This window comes from Mesoplodon densirostris, chromosome X, assembly GCF_025265405.1.
Source record: "Mesoplodon densirostris isolate mMesDen1 chromosome X, mMesDen1 primary haplotype, whole genome shotgun sequence".
Taxonomy (NCBI): domain Eukaryota; kingdom Metazoa; phylum Chordata; class Mammalia; order Artiodactyla; family Ziphiidae; genus Mesoplodon; species Mesoplodon densirostris.
Genome location: NC_082681.1, coordinates 38,861,646 through 38,887,107, shown reverse-complemented (window position 1 = coordinate 38,887,107; position 25,462 = coordinate 38,861,646). Strand labels below are relative to the sequence as shown.

The 25,462-nt window shown below is 40.2% G+C and overlaps 1 pseudogene; it reads right to left on the bottom strand.

Moving 5' to 3' along the window:
• The window catches only part of LOC132481544 (tigger transposable element-derived protein 1-like), a 28,672-nt pseudogene extending 10,433 nt beyond the window's left edge, over positions 1-18,239 (bottom strand).
• Between the last annotated feature and the right edge of the window lie 7,223 nt (positions 18,240-25,462).

Genomic DNA, 25,462 nt, shown 5'->3' with positions numbered 1-25,462 from the left:
TTATCTGTTCTTCTGCCTCAGTTATTCTGCTATTCATTCATTCTAGTGTATTTTTTATTTCAGTTATTGTATTGTTCACCTCTGTTTGTTTGTTCTTTAATTCTTCTAGGTCTTTTTTAAACATTTCTTGCATCTTCTCAATCTTTGCCTCCATTCTTTTTCCGAGGTCCTGGATCATCTTCACTATCTTTATTCTGAATTATTTTTCTGGAAGTTTGCCTAACTCCACATCATTTAGTTGTTTTTCCAGGTTTTTCTCTTGTTCCTTCATCTGGTACATAACCCTCTGCCTTTTCATGTTGTCTGTCTTTCTATGAATGTGGTTTTTGTTCCACAGGCTGCAGCATTGTGGTCCTTCTTGCTTCTGCTGTCTGCCCTCTGGTGGATGAGGCTATCTAATAAGCTTGTGCAATTTTCCTGATGGGAGGGACTGGTGGTGGGTAGAGCTGGCTGTTTCTCTGGTGGGTAGAGCTCAGTAAAACTTTAATCCACTCATCTGCTGATGTGTGGGGCTGGGTTCCCTCCCTGTTGGTTGTTTGGCCTGAGGCGACCCAACACTGGAGCCTACCTGGGTTCTTTGGTGGGTCGAATGGAGGACTCTGGGAGGGCTCACGCCAAAGATTACTTCCCAGAACTTCTGCTGCCAGTGTCCTTGTCCTCACAGTGAGACACAGCCACCCCCCGCTTCTGCATGGGACCCTCCAACACTAGCAGGTAGGTCTGGTTCAGTCTCCTATGGTGTTACTGCTCCTTCTTCTGGGTCCTGATGAGCACACTACTGTGTGTGTGCCCTGCAAGTGTGGAATCTCTGTTTCCCCCAGTCCTGTCAAAGTCCTTCAGTCAAATCTAGCTAGGTTTCAGAGCCTGATTCTCTAACATTTCCTCCTCCCATTGCCAGACCCCCAGGTTGGGAAGCCTAATGTGGGGCTCAGATCCTTCATTGTAGTGGGTGGACTTCTGTGGTATAAGTGTTCTCCAGTTGGTGAGTCACCCACCCAGCAGTTATGAGATTTGATTTTATTTTGATTTCAACCCTCCTACCGTCTCATTGTGGCTTCTCCATTGTCTTTGGATGTGGGGTATCTTTTCTGGTGAGTTCTAGTTTGTTCCTGTCGATGATTGTTCAGCAGTTAGTTGTGATTCCCGTGCTCTTGCAAGAGGGAGTGAGAGCACGTCCTTCTACTCTGCCCTCTTAAACCAATCTCCAGAATAAGTAGATTCTTAGAGTTTGTTTTACTGTTGAAACAGCCCAATCATTATCATTTCATGCTATTTTTTTTCACCTGCCCTCTTAAACCCTACTCCATGTCTTATCTGAGAGGTATTATAGGATAGTGGCTAAGAGAGTGATATTTGGAGAAAGACAGACCTGTGTTGTAATCTCAGCTCTGTCAGTTATGAGCTCTGTGATCATGGAGTGTGTTAGTTACTTCTCTGTACCTCAGCTTCCCCATGTACAAAATGAGAATAATAGTAGTACCTGTGTTGTATAGTTGTTGTGAAGATCGAATAATAGAAAAAATGAAAACAAAAGGCATAGTGCCTGACATATATTAAGTGCTTTTTAAAGGTAGCTTTTATTATATCTAAGCTATAGTATATGAAGTAACTCTGATTGTGTTACAAACATGCAGTCATGACAGATTCTGTATGAGTTAGTTCAGCGATAATAAGAACATTGAAGATATTGACATACAGAGCTAATATTTTAGTTTCTTGTACATTACTACGTTTTCATTATATCTTATCCAAAATTCATGTTGATAACTTTCCTAAAGATCTAAAATCCCTGTGTTTTTTTTTCCCAGATTCACCTGAGGTCTCCTAAGCCAGTGGGGATTTCACAAAGAGAGCAACACAAACCACTGACCTAGTCAGTTAATTTGCATTTGCTAAAGTTTCAATTGACATTTTTAGATAGGTTTCAGGGTATCACATCCAAGGAGGAAAAAGCCTCTTGGTAGCAGGTCTTCAATTTTTCAGCTCCTGGGAGAACTTGAGAAAAAAAATTTGCATTTTAGCTTGGATTTCACCAAGTCCTAGAGAACATCAAGTTTTCCCTGAAGGAGAGTTATTTTTCCTTGAGAATTGTCTTCACTATGTCATGGGATATACATTCACTTTTCACCATTAGAAACCAGTAATAGGAATGGCAAGGACATAAGGGAGCTATTTCTTCAAAACAGTTGGTTTATATATTCTAAAACTCTGTAAAAAAAGAATAGGAAGGCCTTGGAGACGAGACTTCACCCCCTTCAGAAAATGACACCACATGGAATGCTGAATACATCTTTCTCTCTGCATGAGATGATATTAGTGGCCTAGAAATAGAACTTGGTAAAATGAATCTCACAGTCATAAATAGACAACTGAAGGTTTGGAAGTGCAGGGAGGGGATTTAATCATGAAAACGTTCTTTTAATTTTAACAGTTTTTCATAGCAAAGCCACTGAGGAGCTTAGAAAGAGGACTAATTAAAACAGGGGGACAGAGGGTGAAATAGATGATTCTTGTACTGAGGCTGCTGCAGTGTTGGAAAAGTGCATTGGCATATTTTCTTCTCAAGAAAATTGTGGAGCTGCTCATGTGAGCCACAACCTGGGTCAGCCCTACATGGTAGGACGATTTGTTAGAATGTGTATTGCAGTTAGAACAGTGCTGCCTAGAATTGGACCATGGGGGTGGCAAACAGAGTAAGACAGCATTTAATAGACTGTCTGATGAGCTGTGCCTGCTGTTGATTTGGCTGCTTTGATACAGCACATGGATCTGGGTTTATTGTGAACTTTGCAGATGACTGAACCAGAGTATTGGCCAAAATTTGGTGCTGGCAGCCTACAACAATTCAGCAGTGTCATTTAGTAGTTAAGAGCATAGGCTCTGGAGTTAAATCTGCCTGGGTTTTAGTTTCTCCCTTCTTCTTTGCTTCCCTCCCTCCCGTAAGTGTTTATTGAGTGCTAAGTAATATATAGGCACCATGTTAGGCTGTGGAGATGTAATGTGGAACAGTACTGGATATGGTTCTTGTCCCTTTAAAGTTTAGCATCTAGTGAGGGAATGGACAACAACAAACTACAAATTGTAGGAATTACTGTGAAAGAAACAAACAAGGTTTGGTGATAGCGATGAACAGGGAGTGTATAATCAGGTAGTGTGGTAAACTTTACTACCTACTCACTGTGTTAACTTACCCCCTCTTAACCTAAAATTATCTCACCTGTAAACTAAGGATAACAATAGTACCTTCTTTATGGAGTTTTTGTGAAGATTAAATGAAATGATGTGTAGGCAGAGCTTATTAGATCAGTTCTTGGCATTGAATACAACCATTGCTACTGCTCTTCTATTAGAAACAAGGCTTAGTGTCACTAAACGTTCTCTTCTCCAAACTAACGTCCCAGGTCCTTTGGGCGTTCTTCACCTAAAACACTTCCCTGATCTCTTGATGTTTTGGTTCTTCTTTCCAGACACTGATGCTGGGGTTTTGAGTAATCTCTCCATAATCTCATAAACTAGCACTGGAAGAGGACTCAGCTGAAGTTCTGAGAGTTGGTTGCTAGTGGCAAAGTTGAAGTGCAAACAAATTGGCAAGGGGTGAGGGGGCTGAGGCAGAATAGCTAGTGAGATATTCAATGTTCAGTACTTTCACTAGTCACCTTTCAGTGTCCCAGATTTGATCAGTGGATGTTTTCCTTTCCAAGTTCAACCAAGATTCTCTCTCCCTACTGAAATCTACTTACATAGGAGCTGCTACATTTAATTACAGTGATGCATAAATGAACAAATTGGCCTACAATGTGGGTTTAAACCGGCTGACCACACCCCAACCCCTATCCCAATGTTGGCTTTAGGTGCCAAATGACCCTGGAGTGGGGATATATTAGCTATGTGAGTAGCAATATTTGCTGGCTTCAGTAAGTTTGTCCTATAGGAAAACCTGATAAGCTCACTTCTATGTCTTTATTCTAAGTTGGGAGAAAAAGCCAGTAAAAGAGAAAACAGAATAGTCATGGCAATGGGGGAAAACTGACTATGCATAAGTACATGGAAAGGAAAAACATATCTGGAAGTTTGTAGTGGACCACAATCTTACTATGTATTGAATGTTTTAGAAGCCACATAATGCTGTTGGCAGGCTTCAGTTTCTTCCTCAATAAAATAAGGCTAATAAAAATCACTTCACAGGATTGTTGGGAGGATTAAATGAGTTAATAAATGAATGGTGCTTGGAGCAATTCCTTTCATAGTGTAACACTGAGAAAGTGTTATCGTCTTAGTATGAGAATAAGTCTGTTCTTATTAAAATCCCTGATCTAGATCAAGAGAGGTGATAAAGTCTATTATACTTGGTGCTGGCTAGGCCTCATTTAGACACCTGGGTCCAGTTCTGGTGCCATGTAGACATGTTTTACTTGTACCATTGAGTATTTTTTACTATTAAGCTTCATATTTGTTCAGATTTCACCATTTTTTAAAGTGGTAAATCTATATTACATAAAATTTACCATTTTAACCATTTTTAAGTGTACACTTCAGTGCCATAAAGGATATTCACATTGTTGGGCAACCATCACTACCATCCATCTCCAGAACTTTCTCATCTTCGAAAAGTAAAACTCTGTACCCATTACAAAATAGCTCCCCATTCCCCGCTCCCTACAGCCCCTGGCAACTACTGTTCTGCTTTCTGTATCTATGAATTTGATTACTCTAGGTACCTCATATAAGTGATATAATAAAATATTTGTCCTGTTGTCTCTGGTATATTTCTCTTACCTTAATGTTTTCAAAGTTCATTCGTGTTGTAGCATGTGTTAGAATTTCCTTCCTTATTGAGGCTGATTAATATTCCATTGTATGGATATACCACATTTTGTTCATCCACTCATCTGTTGATGAACATTTGGGTTATTTCCACCTTTTGGCTATTGTGAATAATGCTCCTATGAACATGGGTGTACAAATATATCTTTGAATCCCTACTTTAAATTCTTTCGGGTATACACCCAGAGGTGGAATTGCTGGATCATATGGTAATTCTATGCTAAATTTTTTTGAGGAACTGCTATACAGTTTTCCACAGTAGATGTACCATTTTACACCCTTACCAGTAATGCATAGGGTTCCAATTTCTCTCCACTGAGTAGTTTGGAGACTTTCAAATTAGTTGCCAACACTTAAAAATTAGGAGATTTCACCTCTTTCAATACTATTTTCCTTTATGTAAAAGACTAGGGAGAGGGGGTATTATTTGCTTTAATTTCAGATTGAGGGTCTAGGGGACTGCACCAATGCTGAGGAGTAGAGCTTCTAGAGAGGTCAATCTGGACTCAATTTGAAATACCTGTGGCAAAGTGGGCTGCCTTGGAAAGTAAAGAGTTCCCAGTCATCTCTTGGAACCCTGTCTGTCAGGGACGTTGTAGAGGAGATTGGTGAGCTGAGTGAAAGATTGAAATAGAAGGCCTCTTTGGACTTATCCACATCAAATATTCCACCATATTAAACACTACAGTTAAGCAACAAGAGTGATTGCCATGAACGCCTTAGAACATCATGACTTTATAATCACCATACTCCTAACCATAGGATATTTGTATTTTAATAGCTGCTGTAGCCTTAAATAAACCCCCCAATAATGAACCTATCTCTAAAGGAAGAGCTTTTCGATATTAGTATCAGGGCCTCAGAGGAATATTTTGTCTGCCTTAGCCCATTACTTATTTTGGCTATAAGTTTTGGTTGCAGGAGCTTATATGAAACCTATCTGAAAATTCCAGGTTAAATTTGGAATCTGTGTTCTCCACTTCCTCTGCTTCCTTTGCTTCTCCATGAATAGCTTTCCTACAGTGATGGATGGCCCCTATTTTTAATGGACTTGTAAAGATGGGAAGTATGATTGGCTGAGAGGGATTTGAGATGGAATTTCTTGAGTATGTTTATATTAGTACAAAGGGGATAAGAAATCCTCTCCAGCATCTGTAGGATGATAAATTGGTCCATTTCCCCCAGTGGCAATGGAACAGCCCATTAACATCCATCCATAAATTGAGGGCATCTTGTTGCTTATTCCAAAGTCTTTGACCTCTGCATACTTAATGAGAAATTTAATCTAGCAGTCCTTCACTAGATATGTGAAGAGTTAATGATCCATTCTTGACAACAGGGATCCTCCAGGACTTTATGAGCCTTGGAATCAATAGCTCTCATAACATTAGAAAAAGTGACATTATTTGGCCAGAGGTTAACACTGGTCATTGCTACCATGCATGAAAGGAGATTAGAGAATGAGATGGGGAGAGAGAGGAGAATAGATACAAAATTCTCATTGCTTGTGATCTCAGGGGAGCTGAGCAATGTATGCACTAACTCTGCAGATCCATCCTGCCCTTCTGCCCTTCTGCAAGGGTCTGGAACAGTGGCAATAGGAAGTGTCCTGAGTATTCTTAGAAAGTAACGTGTAGGGTGCCCTCAGTCCATGGGGCACATGAATACAGGAGATGGTGACCAGAGAAAGCATAATACTTCATGAACCCAGGAAGGACCCTGCCTTTTCCATTATAAGTGGTTTGAGGTCAACCACACTCACAACTCTTTTTCATTTCTACTTCCCAATAGGCAGTAGAAAGTAGTTTTAAGAATACCAACTCCAGAGACAACTTGAGTTTCAGTGTCAGCTCTGCCAATTACTATCTGTATGCTCTCATCTAATTCCTTAACCTTTTCAGATTTTGATTTACTCATCTATTAATGGGGGAAGTCATAACAGCACAGGCCACATATGATTGTTTTGAGTATTAAATGTGATAATGCACATAACAAACAACCAGATGTTGGATAAGGAGAAAAGAATATGCCAATAATATTTCCCGCCAATAGTATATATACAATAAATATCTAACTGCTCTGCTTAACACAGAGTTGGCCTTAAAGGAGCCTAGGCAGTATGATTAAAAATTATTGGCTAGTCCCTTACATGAAATATTTCCTTCATTCCCTTTCATGGCATCTGAAATTTCATTTAAGATTTAATTTACTTGTCTATGGAAGAGTTTCTAGTCTTCAGGAGTGTCTTGCAAAAATGGAAAGAAAAAAAGGGGAGGAAAGAACCTCTGTGAAAAGGAATACTGTAAGCCATTACTAGACAATTCGGCAATTAATAGACAATTCTTATTGAGAGTTCATTGACAGCCAACTGGCACTAGCTTTTTGAGGACAACATCTAGGTTAAGTGTAGGATGAATCAGGAGTACCAGTAAAGGGGCAAGGGAAACTAAAAGAGAAGTGAGGGGGGTTACTAAAAACCAATATTGCCAGTGGTATAATTTGCCCAGTAGTTCATCAGGAGTTCAGGATACTTAGCAAAGGTGGTAATTTTGGTAGGGATCAAACTAAAAAACAAACTGTATATAAGCAAGGGATACAACTTCCAACCCTGTGTCTATTTCTTGGCTGAGATAAACTAACCTCTCAGGGTCTGTTTCCCTGTCTCTGTGATGCTGGTCTGCATTAGGCCATCTACCAAGCTGCCAACTTGTGTTGCTAGCTGGTGCCCAAAATAGTGTCTTTTCATGTTTCTCCATCTGGGCAAAGAAGGAGGTAGTTGTCCCAGGACCACATTGCAAAGCCCAAGACTCAGTCTATAATTAGGCTGCCTGAGGGCTTCACCTCATAGGGTGTCTTTCTGTGAACATTGTCCTTTACTTCTTCCCCAGTTTTCCATTGTCTGCCTACTGGCAGCTGGCATTCCAAGTCCCTCTGCACCCAATTCAGTTCCCTTCAGATGAAGATCAAGTAGTTTAAGCCATTTAAGTCCTCAGCAAATTTTTCCTACTAGTTTCTGTTCCCTCACCTCACTCTCATACACAACTCTGGGTGTGGTGTGATTAGCACTTTCTAGTTCTTGGTTGGTAATAGGGCCGGTACTTCCCTGGAGTTCCAGTGGTTAAGACTCCATGCTTCTACTGCAGCGGGCGCGGGTTTGATCCCTGGTCAGGGAACTAAGATCCCCCATGCTACACGGTGCGGCCAAAAAAAAAAAAAAAAAGTCCACAGGGCTATTGGTTTCTGATCATATATTCTACTGGCAATTTAAGTAGCCACAACTGTATAGACATTAGTGCTGCTTGGCTGTCAGCTATGGTATGAAGACCTAAGTGCTTGGAAATTGCCATAGTCAGGCTTGATGATGATTGACAGCAACTGAAATTTATTTTGCTTCTACTAGCATTTATATTATAAGTCCTTTATCAACAAATAAGAAAAGAAAATCAGTTTTTTAAAATTCATTTTAGGAGTCACAAAGACTAAAGGGTGATTTTGGCTCTGTAATGCTGGCATGGTAACTCCTGATACTACATAAGACCCATCCAGTAGATAATAAATGAAACATGACTTAGGTCTTTTATGATGGCACATGTCTATGTGTTGTGCTGAAGAGGATTCTAGAGTGGTAGTCTCCAAAATGGCATGCTGGAAGAAAATATTAGAAATTCTAGTGTTATCTTAACTTTCATTATATGAAAGAAATTAGCATGTGTTTACATTTGATATTCAGATTGACATTTGTACCCTTATTTAGTATATATGTTAGAGGGTTTCATTCCACCCGATTCACAAGATATCCTGAGGGAAGGGTAAGAACTTCACAACCAGAAACTCATTGATCTGCCTTCAGAACATCGCAATACATTGCAGTTTATGTATTCCGGATCAGTGAATATATGAATTATATTATCTGATTTTAACTAAATAAACTCACAAAATGAACACTTAGCTTAATAAATATTTCTTCGAAGCAACTGTGGATTGAAGATCATACTCGTCATGTAAGCACAGATGAACAACAATAAAATGGCAGAGCTGTCACCTCTCCTGTTTTGTGGTATGAGCTATTCATCAGCTATTGAATTATCAGGTAAAAACAGTGGTGATCTAATTAATTTAGAAAAGCAGTTTTCCAAGCAAAACAAAACAAAATTATTGAGAAGACAATTAAAAAAAACTCTCTTTATGTCCATTATTATTATTGATTATATCTCATCCTAAGTGTATATTTTGCCTTGAGATATTAGTGAATTATAATGGATTATGTACACAATTTAGAGATAAGTAAATTTACATATATTTAGACATTTTCTCCAAAATTCTTTTGTAATGTGGTACATGATCTCTGCCCTTATGCTAGGTATAGCTCTGGTTAGATTATTGAGGGCTTAATCCTAAGGATAACTTAGGATAGAGAAATTCTTATTTCTCCACACCTTCTCTCCTTCTATTCCTTAGCGTTCACTCTACCTCTTCCCTCTCTGATTGTTTCCCCAGTTCCTAAAATCCAAATCATTCCAGTATTCCTATCCCTACCTCCACCTGTACTGTCAAATCAGTAATTCCCTCTCTGTATAATCAGTTATGTTTACTCATTGAAAACCCTCATAGCAGATTTATAGCCTGGCTCTTGACACTAATATTTCTCTTCAAAGAGACACTGCCCCTCTTTCCTAGAACATAATCAGATTTTTAAATAATCCTATAAAATAGTGACTTCTTAAACTAAGAATTAGGTCAAGTTGTTTTGCTAGTCTAGATTGTATTTGCTGAATAGAAAGACTGTATATATTTTTTTAAAGGCGTCTAGTCAAATTCAAGCAATGGCACAATCGTGGGAATAGTGACACTGTTAACAGTAAAGGCAGTAATCATGCAATTAATTAGATTCCAAAGGACTCCAAAGTGCTCTCCAAATAACAGATATCATAGTTTGGTTGTACATGAATTAGGACTTTTTTAGTTGTGTGTAAGAAAGGAAATAACTCAAAGTGGTTTTGGAAGAAAAATTGACTCATGTAAGTAAACAATCCAGAGAGGTATTTAGCATCAGGCATGGCTGGATCAAAGTATTACAGCCAGGTCATTAGGAATCTGTTTCTATCACTTGGTTCTGCTTTTCTCGAATTCGGTGTTATTCTCAGCCAAGATGGATACCAACAGCTCTAGATTTACATCCTATTAGCTTAGCAGTCCTAGTAGGAAAACTCTCTTTTCCAATAATTTCAGTTAATATCTTGAGATTTACTCTTATTCACCAGGACTGAGTCACCTGCTTTTCTGTGAAGTCAGGGGGATGGGGTCAGCCACATGAACTGAGAGTGGTGAAGGAGTTGTTTTCCAAAGGAGATTTAGGGTATTATCAAAGGAAGGCTCAGTGGCCTACCAAAAGCAAAGATTTAACTTTCTTATTATGGCATCTCTTGGGCTGAATGTAACTCCTTTGGGGTTGGTCAATGGCTTTCATTATTCAGATGGTCCTGTTTCCTGTGAGATTCTGAGCTTTTGTTGAAAATAGAGCCTTGCTCTTCTTGCTTCCATTGTGTCCTAGACAACAAAAACAATGAGTGTGAAACAATAAAACATCTTGAGCTCGTCTTGCATTCATTCTGTACTCCTCATTCTCTTACTCTTTACAAGATAAATATTAAAGGAAAGAGCTTATTTGTCAGAATGGAGGGTGAGTTCTAAGATTATCACTGTGGCAACTGTATAGTATCCTAAGGACTTAATTTTTTTTCTTGAATATATAGAGGCTCATCAGACCCATGAGATCTGTAGTCATGACCGGAAAAAAAAAAAATATGGGAAGACAATACTCTCCTATGTTGCCTTGGAGACAAAAAATATTATTTTTACCATCTCTCCAGAAATTCCCCATCTCTCCTCCCACCCCACACATTACAGTAGGTCCTCTTACAACTAGGGACAGGAAATACATTCTAAAGTCTAGAAGATCAGCTAGCACTGCAGAAATAGGCCCAGCTTTAATAGCCCAGTCAGTGGGTTTTTTTAATCAGCTTTAATAGTAAAGATTTTCCTGTCATTCAGTAGGATCCAGTCAAAGAAATGCTGAATGGGGTTGATGCCATGTAATTGACAAGAAGGTCCCCTTGCCCTGGTATACTAGTGACAACTGTCTTGGGCTTTCCAACTAGTCACCAGTAAAAGAAGTGAGCACTGGGGGAGGGAAATCATTACCAAGGTTTTCACCCTCATCTAGTCCAGATTGAACACATTATGATACAAGCGTTAAGGTATCATGAAAACAGAATTATTGACAATTCTCAGCAGTGACTGAAGTGTGCACAGGATGCTGAACACTGCTCCTTTGGCTGACGTTTTGCAAACAGCCTGAACTGGGTGCAGGAAAGAGGAAGAAAGGTCAGGAGATGAGATTATCACCACAAGGATTTTTTTCTTCCTGTTCAAGCTGTCACCTGTTAATTGTATTCCGTTCTCGTCACTGTTGGTAAAGGAGGGTGACTAGAATTATGAATATGAAACCTTCCAGCTTTTAATTCATTTGTAACCAATGACTGATTGACTAGCACAACTGGGTTTGCATTTTAAATAGCTTTTTGGCATCCTTCCACCACCTGATACAATACAGATAATTCCCTGACAGCGTGCCAGAGATAATGCAATTACCATTGAGTTTCCTTAGACATGTTTTATATTATCTACTTAAATGAATCCTATTTCCTTGCTGTAATCTAATCTAACTTGGACCTGACTATCTTAAATGAGACAGATAGTTTAAAGACAAAAGGATAAGCTGGGGACGGGCTAAGGTGCTTGCTTCCTTTGCCTCCCCTGTGAGACCACATCTTCTGTGTAATCTGAGTCAAAAAAGAGGCCACAGCCCTCAGCTCTGCATCCTCATATCCCTAGAGACATAGGTGGTAGCTTCAGGATATTCCCATGGATGCTTCCAGTTACATACTCATAGGAAGAGATCTTGAGGCAACATATAGTTCATTTCCATCCCTCTAGGAGGAACTACATTGGGACTATTCCAGGAGACCCTGTTAAAAACTGCTTGAAATAAGAACCTTCTGTATAAAAAAAATAAAATAAAATTCAAATATTCAAAAAAAAAAGATCCTGCTGTATAAAAAATAAATAAATTAAATTAAACAAAGGGAAGAAAAAGAAAACAGCTTGAGCCAGGTCCTTCGGCCTTTCTCTGCCCTACACAATAATCCACAGCAGTGCCTATTACCTTTTTCTCTCAGGAAGTTCTTCTTTATATCTGGTCTAAGTTACTGACAGTGTAACTTCGTGCTCATTTTTCTTTAATGGAGATTTACGATACCATCTTCCTCTTCATGTAGTGATGACTTACAGTTCCTAGAAACCAGTCAAATCACTCTTTGGTCTTCCCTGATAAAATTGTTCCATTTCCTTTATTTTTTTTCTTTTAGGCCTCAGTTTTGAATATATGTTAATTAGCTATCTGCTCTCCTTGGCCGCCACTTAGGTGTCCACATGTGCTAAATTTGTGGAGCCCAGACCTGGTCCCTAATTTTTTTTTTTTCTATGCAAGAGGTTCTTTTTTTTTTTTTACATCGTTATTGGAGTATAATTGCTTAACAATGGTGTGTTAGTTTCTGCTTTATAACAAAATGAATCAGTTATACATATACATATGTTCCCATATCCCCTCCCTCTTGCGTCTCCCTCCCACCCTCCCTATCCCACCCCTCCAGGCGGTCACAAAGCACCGAGCTGATCTCCCTGTGCTATGCGGCTGCTTCCCACTACCTATCTACCTTACGTTTGGTAGTGTATATATGTCCATGCCGCTCTTTCACTTTGTCACAGCTTACCCTTCCCCCTCCCCATATCCTCAAGTCCATTCTCTAGTAGGTCTGTGTCTTTATTCCTGTCTTACCCCTAGGTTCTTCATGACATTTTTTTCTTAAATTCCATATATATGTGTCAGCATACAGTATTTGTCTTTCTCTTTCTGACTTACTTCACTCTGTGTGACAGACTCTAAGTCCATCCACCTCATTACAAATAGCTCAATTTCGCTTCTTTTTATGGCTGAGTAATATTCCATTGTATATATGTGCCACATCTTCTTTATCCACTCATCCGATGACGGACACTTAGGGTGATTCCATCTCCAAGCTATTGTAAATAGGGCTGCTATGAACATTGTGGTACATGTCTCTTTTTGAATTATGGTTTTCTCAGGGTATATGCCCAGTAGTGGGATTGCTGGGTCATATGGTAGTTCTATTTGTAGTTTTGTAAGGAACCTCCATACTGTTCTCCATGGTGGCTGGACCAGTTGACATTCCCACCAGCAGTGCAAGAGTGTTCCCTTTTTTCCACACCCTCTCCAGCATTTATTGTTTCTAGGTTTTTTGATGATGGCCATTCTGACTGGTGTGAGATGATATCTCACTGTAGTTTCGATTTGCATTTCTCTAATGAGTAAACATGTTGAGCATCCTTTCATGTGTTTGTTGGCAGTCTGTATATCTTCTTTGGAGAAATGTCTATTTAGGGCTTCTGCCCATTTTTGGATTCGGTTGTTTGTTTTTTTGCTATTGAGCTGCATGAGCTGCTTATAAATTTTGGAGATTAATCCTTTGTCAGTTGCTTCATTTGCAAATATTTTCTCCCATTCTAAGCATTGCCTTTCGGTATTGTTTATGGTTTCCTTTGCTGTGCAAAAGCTTTTAAGTTTCATTAGGTCCCATGTGTTTATTTTTGTCTTTATTTCCATTTCTCTAGGAGGTGGGTCCAAAAGGATCATGCTGTGATTTATGTCATAGAGTGTTCTGCCTATGTTTTCCTCTAAGAGTTTGATAGTGTCTGGCCTTACATTTAGGTCTTTAATCCATTTTGAGCTTATTTTTGTGTATGGTGTTAGGGAGTGATCTAATCTCATACTTTTACATGTCCCTGTCCAGTTTTCCCAGCACCACTTATTGAAGAGGCTGTCCTTTCTCCACTGTACATTCCTGCCTCCTTTATCAAAGATAAGTTGACCATATGTGCATGGGTTTATCTCTGGGCTTTCTATCCCGTTCCATTGATCTATCTTTCTGTTTTTTGCCAGTACTATACTGTCTTGATAACTGTACCTTTGTAGTATAGTCTGAAGTCAGGGAGCCTGATTCCTCCAGCTCCATTTTTCATTCTCAAGATTGCTTTGGCTATTCGGGGTCTTTTGTGTTTCCATACAAATTGTGAAATTTTTTGTTCTAGTTCTGTGAAAAATGCCAGTGGTAGTTTGATAGGGATTGCATTGAATCTGTAGATTGCTTTGGGTAGTAGAGCCATTTTCACAATGTTGATTCTTCCAATCCAAGAACATGGTATATCTCTCCTTCTATTTGTATCATCTTTAATTTCTTTCATCAGTGTCTTATAATTTTCTGCATACATGTCTTTTGTCTCCTTAGGTAGGTTTATTCCTAGATATTTTATTCTTTTTGTTGCAATGGTAAATGAGAGTGTTTTCTTGATTTCACTTTCAGATTTTTCATCATTAGTATATAGGAATGCCAGAGATTTCTGTTCCTTAATTTTGTATTCTGCTACTTTACCAAATTCATTGATTAGCTCTAGTAGTTTTCTGGTAGCATCTTTGGGATTCTCTATGTATAGTATCATGTCATCTGCAAACAGTGACAGCTTTACTTCTTTTCCAATTTGGATTCCTTTTATTTCCTTTTCTTCTCTGATTGCTGTGGCTAAAATTTCCAAAACTATGTTGAATAAGAGTGGTGAGAGTGGGCAGCCTTGTCTTGTTCCTGATCTTAAAGGAAATGCTTTCAGTTTTTCACCATTGAGGATGATGTTAGCTGTGGGTTTGTCATATATGGTCTTTATTATGTTGAGGAAAGTTCCCTCTATGCCTACTTTCTGCAGGGTTTTTATCATAAATAGGTGGTGAATTTTGTCGAAAGTTTTCTCTGCATCTATTGAGAGGATCATATGGTTTTTCTCCTTCAATTTGTTAATATGGTTTATCATGTTGATTGATTTGCATATATTGAAGAATCCTTGCATTCCTGGAATAAACCCCACTTGATCATGGTGTATGATTCTTTTAATGTGCTGTTGGATTCTGTTTGCTAGTATTTTGTTGAGGATTTTTGCATCTACGTTCATCAGTGATATTGGCCTGTAGTTTTCTTTCTTTGTGACATCCTTGTCTGGTTTTGGTATCAAGGTGATGGTGGCCTCGTAGAATGAGTTTGGGAGTGCTCCTCCCTCTGCTATATTTTGGAAGAGTTTGAGAAGGATAGGTGTTAGCTCTTCTCTAAATGTTTGATAGATTTCGCCTGTGAAGCCATCTGGTCCTGGGCTTTTGTTTGTTGGAAGGTTTTATTATCACAGTTTCAATTTCAGTGCTTGTGATTGGTCTGTTCATATTTTCTGTTTCTTACTGAGTCAGTCTTGACAGGTTGTGCATTTCTAAGAATTTGTCTATTTCTTCCAGGTTGTCCATTTTATTGCCATAGAGTTGCTTGTAGTAATCTCTCATGATCTTTTGTATTTCTGCAGTGTCATTTGTTACTTCTCCTTTTTCATTTCTAATTCTATTGATTTGAGTCTTCTCCCTTTTTTTTTCTTGATGAGTCTGGCTAATGCTTTATCAATTTTGTTTATCTTGTCAAAGAACCAGCTTTTAGTTTTATTGATCTTTGCTATCGTTTCCTTCATTTCTTTTTCATTTATTTCTGATCTGATCTTTATGATTTCTTTCCTTCTGCTAACTTTGGGGGATTTTTGTTCTTCTTTCTCTAATTGCTTTAGGTGCAGGGTCAGGTTGTTTACTCGAGGTGTTTCCTGTTTCTTAAGGTGGGATTGTATTGCTATAAACTTCCCCCTTAGAACTGCTTTTGCTGCGTCCCATAGGTTTTGGTTCATCATGTCTCCATTTTCATTTGTTTCTAGGTATTTTAAAATTTCCTCTTTGATTTCTTCAGTGATCACTTCGTTATTAAATAGTGTATTGTTTAGCCTCCATGTGTTTGTATTTTTTACAGATCTTTTCCTGTAATTGATGTCTAGTCTCATAGCATTGTGGTCAGAAAAGATACTTGATACAATTTCAATTTTCTCAAATATGCCAAGGCTTGATTTGTGAACCAAGATATGATCTATCCTGGAGAATGTTCCATAAGCCCTTGAGAAAAAGGTGTATTCTGTTGTTTTTGGATGGAATGTCCTATAAATATCAATTAAGTCCATCTTGTTTAATGTGTCATTTAAAGCTTGTGTTTCCTTATTTATTTTCATTTTGGATGATCTGTCCATTGGTGAAAGTGGGGTGTTAAAGTGCCCTACTATGAGTGTGTTACTGTCGATTTCCCCTTTTATGGCTGTTAGTATTTGCCTTATGTATTGAGATGCTCCTATGTTGGGTGCATAAATATTTACAATTGTTATATCTTCTTCTTGGATCGATCCCTTGATCATTATGTAGTGTCCTTCTTTGTCTCTTCTAGTAGTCTTTATTTTAAAGTCTATTTTGTCTGATATGAGAATTGCTACTCCAGCTTTCTTTTGGTTTCCATTTGCATGGAATATCTTTTTCCATCCCCTTACTTTCAGTCTGTATGTGTCTCTAGGTCTGAAGTGGGTCTCTTGTAGACAGCATATATATGGGTCTTGTTTTTGTATCCATTCAGCCAATGTGTGTCTTTTGGTGGGATCATTTAGTCCATTTACATTTAAGGTAATTATCGATATGTATATTCCTATTCCCATTTCCTTAATTGTTTTGGGTTCGTTATTGTAAGTATTTTCCTTCTCTTGTGTTTCTTGCCTAGGGAACTTCCTTTAACATTTGTTGTAAAGCTGGTTTGGTGGTGCTGAACTCTCTCAGCTTTTGCTTGTCTGTAAACGTTTTAATTTCTCCATCAAATCTGAATGAGGTCCCTGCTGGGTAGAGTAATCTTGGTTGTAGGTTTTTCTCCTTCATCACTTTAAATATGTCCTGCCACTTCCTTCTAGCTTGTAGAGTTTCTGCTGAGAGATCAGCTGTTAACCTGATGGGGATTCCCTTGTGTGTTATTTGTTGTTTTTGCCTTGCTGCTTTTAATATGATTTCTTTGTGTTTAATTTTTGACAGTTTGATTAATATGTGTCTTGGCGTATTTCTCCTTGGAGTTATTCTGTATGGGACTCTCTGTGCATCCTGGACTTGATTAACTATTTCCTTTCCCATATTAGGGAAGTTTTCAACTATAATCTCTTCAAATATTTTCTCAGTCCCTTTGTTTTTCTCTTCTTCTTCTGGAACCCCTATAATTCGAATGTTGGTGTGTTTAATGTTGTCTCAGAGGTCTCTGAGACTGTCCTCTGTTCTTTTCATTCTTTTTTCTTTATTCTCCTCTGCAGCAGTTATTTCCACTATTTTATCTTCCACCTCACTTATCTGTTCTTCTGCCTCAGTTATTCTGCTATTGATCCCATCTAGAGTGTTTTTCATTTCATCTATTGTGTTTATAATCGATGCTTGATTCATCTTTAGTTCTTCTAGGTCCTTGTTAACTGTTTCTTGCATTTTGTCTATTCTATTTCCAAGATTTTGGATCTTGAAAATAGAATCTTGGATCATCTTTACTATCATTATTCTGAATTCTTTTTCAGGTAGACTGCCTATTACCTCTTCATTTGTTAGGTCTGGTAGGTTTTTATCTTGCTCCTTCTCCTGCTGTGTGTTTTTCTGTCTTCTCATTTTGCTTATGTTACTGTGTTTGCGGTCTCCTTTTTGCAGGCTGCAGATTCGTAGTTCCCATTGTTTTTGGTGTCTGTCCCCAGTGGCTAAGGTTGTTTCAGTAGGTTGTGTAGTCTTCCTGGTGGGGGGGACTACTGCCTGTGTTCTGGTGGCCGAGGCTCGATCTTGTCTTTCTGGTGGGCAGGTCCACCTCTGGTGGTGTGTTTTGGGGTGCCTGTGGCCTTATCATGATTTTAGGCCACCTCTCTCCTAATGGGTGGCGTTGTGTTCCTGTCTTGCTAGTTGTTTGGCATAGGGTGTCCAGCACTGTAGCTTGTCTGTCCTTGAGTGAAGCTTGGTGTTGGTGTTGAGATGGAAATATCTGGGAGATTTTCGCTGTTTGATATTATGTGGAGCTGGGAGGTCTCTTGTGGACCCGTGTTCTGAAGTTGGCTCTCCCACTTCAGAGGCACAGCAGTGACTCCTGGCTGCAGCAACAAGAGCCTTTCATCTACCCGGCTTTTGCCAACTTCTGCTACTTTTCTCAGGATCCAGTTTTCGGGCACTGGAGTCAGTGGGGTGTGCTAGCAGTTCTCATCCTGGTCATTGAGGCCTCACCTTGGGCCCAGTCCAGTTTAAGCGGAACCCAGTCAGCTCCCAGACCCGGTTCAACTTCTCGAGAGACATCTTTATTGGAGGCATGCTCTTTCAGCAGACCCATCCTGATTAAACAGAGCAACATGGTGCAGGAAAGCAATGCGGCATAGTGACAAGAGCATGGCGTTTGGGAGCTAGACATAGATGAATTCAAACCCCAGCTCCAATATTAGTCACCCCTGTAAGCCTCGGTTTACATAGATGTAAAATGGGAATAAGAGTGACCCTGCAGGATCATTATAAATATCAGTAATAGTTTATGGGAAGCACTTACAAATTGTGGCTATTATTATTCATGTATTTGCCCTATACCAACAAATGCTAATACTGACTTTGCATCATCAATTATTTGATACCAGAGACACAGACTACAGTGTAGCTTTCCCTTTATCAACTGTGAATACCACTCTCCAACACACCCAACAAAAAGAATAGTATTTGAGATTGTCTTTGGTGACTCTCAACCTTGCCCTGAGCTGTGGTCAGGGCTGCCAATCCATGCAAAAGCTATGTCCTTTGTTGCCCTGCACCTGTAAATGGCTGGCTTGCCTGATACCCATCTCTCCCCTCCTGCCTCATCTTCTTTATGGCTTTCAGCGCTATGAGTGAGTCAGGAGGGATAAAGTTGAGGTTGCGATGGAGCCCATGTACTACAGTATCAGTGTATCAAAATTCACTCTCCATGCACTGCTTGAGTGGCAGCCAGGCTCAGTGGGCTGATGAAGTGATGAAGTGGTTGTCAAAGAAACAGCTGATACCAATCCATCAAGTCAGCCTTTGGCCTACAGACAGGAGAGAGCCAAATGTGTCTGGAGTTCACAAGCCTAGGCCTGGATCCTACAGGATGATTGCCGCCAGGCTGGCATGCTGGAGAATATCCAACTCTACACAACTCTGTGGTGTCTAAAGACTTTCTGGAATGTTCTTTTTTAAACTAAAGGCATTATTGAAGGCTGTTTTCAAAGTGTAATGATTGTGAGTGGGGCCACTATCTGATATGGACACCTGTGCAGAAATCAGTTTATCAGTTTAGTCAGTCATTCAGTAACGCTGAGTGAGATTCAGGCAAGTGAGGTTTACAGTTTGGCCAGGATGGGCTGATTCACTATCAGAACTGGGCAGGGGTTAACAGAGCACTTGCATAGTGAAGTGTGAGAGGAGGGGGAATATTGGAGTAGTTTTGAAAGCAAACTTAGCCATTCAGAAATGGGAGTTTTGTGGCTTAGGAACAAATTTGCCAGACTTTGCCATCTTGCTCAGGCTGATTCTGGGTCCCAGACTTAGAGCAGCTCCCTGAATAGCCAAGCAGCAAATGACTTCACTCACTGTTATCCTGCACTGAGAAACAGTAGATAGTGCAGTGACGATACCTGTACATACTTGCATGCACTTGCTGACAGCCCAGGGACTCCAGTTGCAGAGCTATATTTCAACAGCCTTTTTCACTGCTCACTCTCCCTACCTGTGGATGCAGGGATCCTGGGGAATCTCAATCTGTCAGAAGTAAGGATTTGAATAACAATGAGGGAAGCCAGTGCTGATTGCATTTCTTGGAAGAGTCCTAGTTGAGGAGAGGGGTAGCCAGTGAGGACAAGGGCCCAGGATCACGATTGGCTTTGGTCTGACTTCTTCCCGGCCATACCCAGACGTTCAAAGGCACCGTTTTTATTTTAATTGTAACACAGTGAATTCTGTGAGGGATGTGGGATTTTTTTCCATATAATTATAATTTTGTCTCAAGATCTGGTTAGCTGGGAATTATCTCAGAAGAAAATTTCAAATCAATTTACTAAAGCCAGGCAACCACACTCAGTCTTTCCTCACTGACTTCCTAATAAAGACAAAACACCAGACACCCAAACCCTCTATGAGATGAGTGATGCTTGACATCTATGCCAAAGAAGGTGTCCCCTCTAGGGGAAAAAGTACGTCCACAAGGATTCAACATCATTAATCCTCATTCAGCCCACTAATTATCTTGTCCACTCTTATCCAGTCTCTCGAGGGATGATGTTTTGTTTCTCTTGTCCCTCCTGTTGCAAATGGTAGGCTGTTTATTTCCACTCCATAAATATTTACTGAGTGTCTATTATGTATCAGGCACCATGCCAGGCATTGAGGCTGAAAATATAAATAATTACAATAGTTACCACTTGCTGAGTACTGAATATGTACCAGATACTTTAGATGGGTTTTCTCTTAAATCCTCCCAGTTACTCTAGTAGATAGGTACTATTATTGTTCCCATTTTACAGATGAGCAAACTGATACACAGAGTGGTTAAGCAACTTGTTCATGGTCACAAGTGGTAGAAGTAAAACTTTAAACCTAGTTTTCTCTGGTTCAACAGTGAAAGCTTTTATTCGATCATGTATATTACTGTGATAAGGTCTTTACCTTATCTCATGTGATACTCATAAAAAACCTGTAAGCTAAGTATTATTATTCCCAGTTTACAGATGAGGGGACTGAGACTGAGAGGGATTATTTAACTTGCCTGAGTTCATATGAGGAATAAGTGGTGGGGACAAGATTTAAGCCTTTGTAGTCAGACTCCAGAGCACATGTACTTAACTGCTATGTTCTACTGCCTCCTTGAAAGCAATCTTTGATTATTACATGAAGACAAAGAGGTCAAGAAGACATATCAGTGGCAATAAGACGGGGAAAACTAGAACTAGAAGCCCAGGAGATAACTTGGAATTGGCAGGTATTTTAATTCAGGTGGACCAATGGAATACCAGCAAGATTACAAGGAGCAAGAAAACAGGTAACTTAGGTTCAGGTACAGGAGATGAAGCCTAGAAATGTCAGCTAAGGCAGGTAGTAGCACAAATGCATTCAGCAAAGGGGTCATATCTGTTTTTTTCACAGAAGTCTGGAGATTTGCACCCTAGTCTGAGCCTTACTATCACCTCCCTGGGTGATAGTGGGCAAGTTAGGTCTCTTTGAGCTTCAGTCTTTTCATCAGTAAAATCCAAATTAGAGTCCCTCCTCTGTCTATCTTACAGGGATAGTGTGAGGATAAAAGAAAATAATAGACACAAAGACTGTTCAAATGTTTTCATTTCTATTAAATTCATTTTTGGAGTAATTAGGTCTATTTTTCTATGTCTTTGCATCATGTAGGCACCACCTGAATTTGACTCTTGGTGATTAACTGATTCCAAACAAACCTTCCAATTGCCTTTATTTTATTTTATTTTATTTTTGGCTGCATCAGGTCTTAGTTGTGGCACGCGGGATCTTCACTGTGGTGTGTGGGCTTCTGTCTAGCTGTGGCATGCAGGTTTTCTCTTTAGTTGTGGCATGCAGGCTCCAGGGTGCATGGGCTCTGTAGTTGTGGTGCGTGGGCTCTGTAGTTTGCCACATGCAGGCTCTAGCTGAGGCACACAAGCTCAGTAGTTGTGCCACGTGGGCTTAGTTGTCCCACAGCACATAGGATCTTAGTTCCCTGAACAGGGATTGAACCCACGTCCCCTGCATTGTAAGGCGGACTCTTTACCACTCGACCACCAGGCAAGTCCCCCCAATTGCTTTTAGACATATTTAAAAATGAGAGTCAACTGTTATTCCACAGGTGTTTCCCTGGGATCTCACACTGAGAGATCTGGGCATGGGCCCAAGCTGATTTCCAGTCACTTTTACTATCGACTTTTTAGTTTTGCAACTTGCTCATTTGGTTAAGGCAGAGGACACTGGAGTGGGCTTCCTTGAATTTGACAGAAAATCCCCCACCCTTTCTTTGTTTCTTGAGCCATTAGCTGGGATTTTCCTGCATCCTCCTCCAGTTTACAAATTTTAGGAGACTAGGAAATTTCCCTATGTCTTAATCCCCTACCCTCTTCCCCACCTTCCTTACTCCTTGAGGGGAACTAAGCTAAGGCCTAAAATCCTTTCCCTATTTTGAAACTGATTCTCAGGAAAGGGGGTTATGGTATTGAAACCGTGCATCTCAGATTGGTACTTAAACCCACGGGCCGGGACTAGAACCCAGCCAAAACCCAGATTGGGACTTGAACCCATGGTCTTTTAACTGAGACCACACACATGGTCTCAGGACTTAATGAAGCTCAGGTTCTTGATGTTTCATCGCAGAAAGAATTCAGTGAGAGACAAAGTGATAGGTAAGAAGTGGATTTATTTAGAGAGAAACACACTCCACAGATAGAGTGTGGGCCATCTCAGAAGGCCAGTGTGGCCCCAGGGTATGGGGTTGTCAGTTTTTATAAGGGTGCGTAATTTCATAGGCTAATGAGTGGGAGGAGTATTCCAGCTATTTTGGGGAAGGGGTGGGGATTTCTAGGAATTGGACCACTGCCCACTTTTTGACCTTTATGGTCAGCCTTGGAACTGTCATGGCGCCTGTGGGTGTGTCATTTAGCTTGTTAATGTGTTACAATGAGCATATACTGAGGATCAAGGACTAGTGGAAGTGACTCGTCTGCCATTTTGGACCTATTTGGTTCTAATCAGTTTATGTCATGTACTCGGGCTATGTCATTCTTTTAAAGGTTGTGCCCTGACTCCTTCCCTCCAGTTTCAGTATTACAGCCATCATTACCACTATTCATAGGACAGCAGGAAGGATGGTCAGCCAGTCATATGGTCCTCAGCTTCTTTGGGACCAAGAAGTAGTAACAGTAGTGGGATTGAATCACCCATTTTGACTCAGAAGAACATTAATGCATCTTGGTGGGCACAGAGGGGAGAAACAGGCTTTACCCTTTCTTCTCACTGGTCATCTCAGTCACTCACCAACCGTGTACCTGCCAACAGAGTGTGAACTCACAGGAAGGTCACAGTGGGCATAGGGGAACATGTGGCAGAAAGGAAGCTCAAGAAACAGCCAACAGCATCCATCTCCTTCAAATTGGTTAGTTGATTTATCCTGTGGTTGTAACTGAGTTGAACCTGTGTTTGGGGCTGTGCTTTTTTCATGCTGGGGAGAGCTCAGAAGAAGCTAAAACACATGGTTGTGGCCCAGAGTCAACTGATTTTGGAGCCGAGTTCTATTATAGCCCTTGAGGCAAAGAGGTCTCAGTCTGGGCATGACTGAGGTCTTAGACACCTCATATGGAGTCAGTTGTTTGTTACTGAAGGAGTAGCAGCAAAAAGAATGTCGTTGGACTTTCTAAATCTTTCTATTGTCACTGTAGAACTTTGATTTTATTTATTGGAAGATTTTTCTCAGAAGTCATGATGAACCATTGATTTTGACTTTGGAGTCAGATTAAACCCTTACTGGCTGTGTGACCTTGGGCAATTCACCTAATCTTTCTGAACTGTAGTGTCATTTTTGCCCTGTCCACAGGGCTAGTGATGCTCTCCTCACAGATAGGCAATGAGGATTAAGTGGAATACCATAGGTAAAGCAGCCAGCATAGCACCCTGTCACATAGTAGACATGTAACAAGTACCAATTCCATGGCCCTCATTGTTTTGGCACTATTTGGCAAGGAGACATGGGTACTGATTTGCCTTAAAAAAAACCTTTCTGCCACAAATAGTAAGTGGTTGGTTTGTTAACCAATAAATTCTTTATCTTCTAGAACTTAAGGGCCAGAGTGTCGCCTTATATATACTTACCCCTTTGTTCCTTCTGTTGGGTCATCAGCCCTGTACAAGTAGGACATAGCCATGTAAAAGAGAAACCAGTAAGTCTGAAACCCTAACCTGGGTTGATGTAAGGGTTGGTTTGCCTGGGGCCCTCCACTGCAGTGATACCATCATTCACACCATATATTCTAGGGACTGGGAACCCCTGGGTCTTTGATCTAAATATAGGAGTGCTGTCTCCATGGTTACAGTCAGCTGTAGAACTAGTGTTCAACTTGCTAAAGTTTGTGATTTCCACAGGCTGCAGTTGGGACAAAGGCTGCAAGCCATGAGTCATCCTTGAATCCCACCCACCCACCTGTACTCACTCCTCCTTTTCCTCTCCCACTGTCAGAGCAAATGAGTGGCTGGAGAGAAGCCAGATTGATGACCTCCTTTTTGTACTCCAGAAAAATCTGATTTTGAATCTCTACTTCAGGCAAGTGGGGTCAACATCACTGCCTCCCGTAAATATAAACATGGATGGCTTGATTTATCTCTCTCAAACAATTTCATTACGGTCACTTTATACTTAATGGAGCAAAAAGGTGGGGGGTAGTACTCAGTAGAGCTTTATGATTCTGGCCTGGTGGCTGATTATATTCACCCTGGCCTTGAGTTTGGCTAGTATTTATCAAGTGGGAGGGTAGGCTTGGCTTCTTAGATGTGTTTGGTTCTTCTGCTTTTGGAGTTTATGATTCAAACTTGCCTTTTTCAGGATTCAGGTAACTTTCCTTCCCTTTTTCTACTCCAAGTTGTTTCTGGCAGCAAAACTGAGAAATATTATCAAGGTCTTCTTATAGAATTATTTGCCACAGATGGTATCAAACTTGAATAAATATGTGTTCAGTTTGGGCTTCTTTAAAACCTACCACTTATCCCCACAGCCAACTTATATTAGTGGACTCAGTCAAGGACAAATGACAAATAGCTACCCTAGGCTAGAATATGGTCTTCTTAGCAGCAAGTGACATGACCACAGCCCAAACGTGAGTCAAACCTGGGCCTGCAGCTTACTTGATAAAGGAAAGTGGACTTCAGTATCTAGGTCTGAAGTTCTAGGATACCTCTGCTAAGTCCCCAGAATGATTTAATTCTTCACAACAGCTATGTTTCTTTGCTTCTGGCCCAAAGCAATCCCTGTAATTGGCATCACTTCCAGGACTGTTGTTTGCCTTAGAGGCAGATTGTCTGCCTGACTGTGTCTTTTGTGAAGGCAGGATTTGGCCACACAGCCTGTCATAGAATTGAGTCCCAGAGCTCTAAAACATTTCTTCTCTAATTATTGGGTAATATCGTTTTAGTTGTTGTGACTTAAGTAAAAGTATAAATATTAGTTGTATCCAATAAAAATGCCAAGCCAATTCAGAACTCTGTAAGGTCTAGCCAAGGTCTCACTGAAAAGTTGGGCCTGGCATCCTTCCCAGAAGGTCAACAGACTGGCTTTATTGATGCATCATGGAAGGAGTCATTCCCAAGGCAAGGATTCTGACTTGCTCCCACCCTGTCCTTGGCTGTTTAAATCTGAGAAACATTATCAGGAGCATATTGGGAAACCTCAGCTCCCAAGAGTCAACTCATGAGTAAGGCTGAGGAAATGATCCATTTTAAGGCTGTAAATGTTTGTGGAAATAGCTCCTTACAAGTACTCATACAGAGTCACGCATCCCAGGCTGTACCAAATGTTTC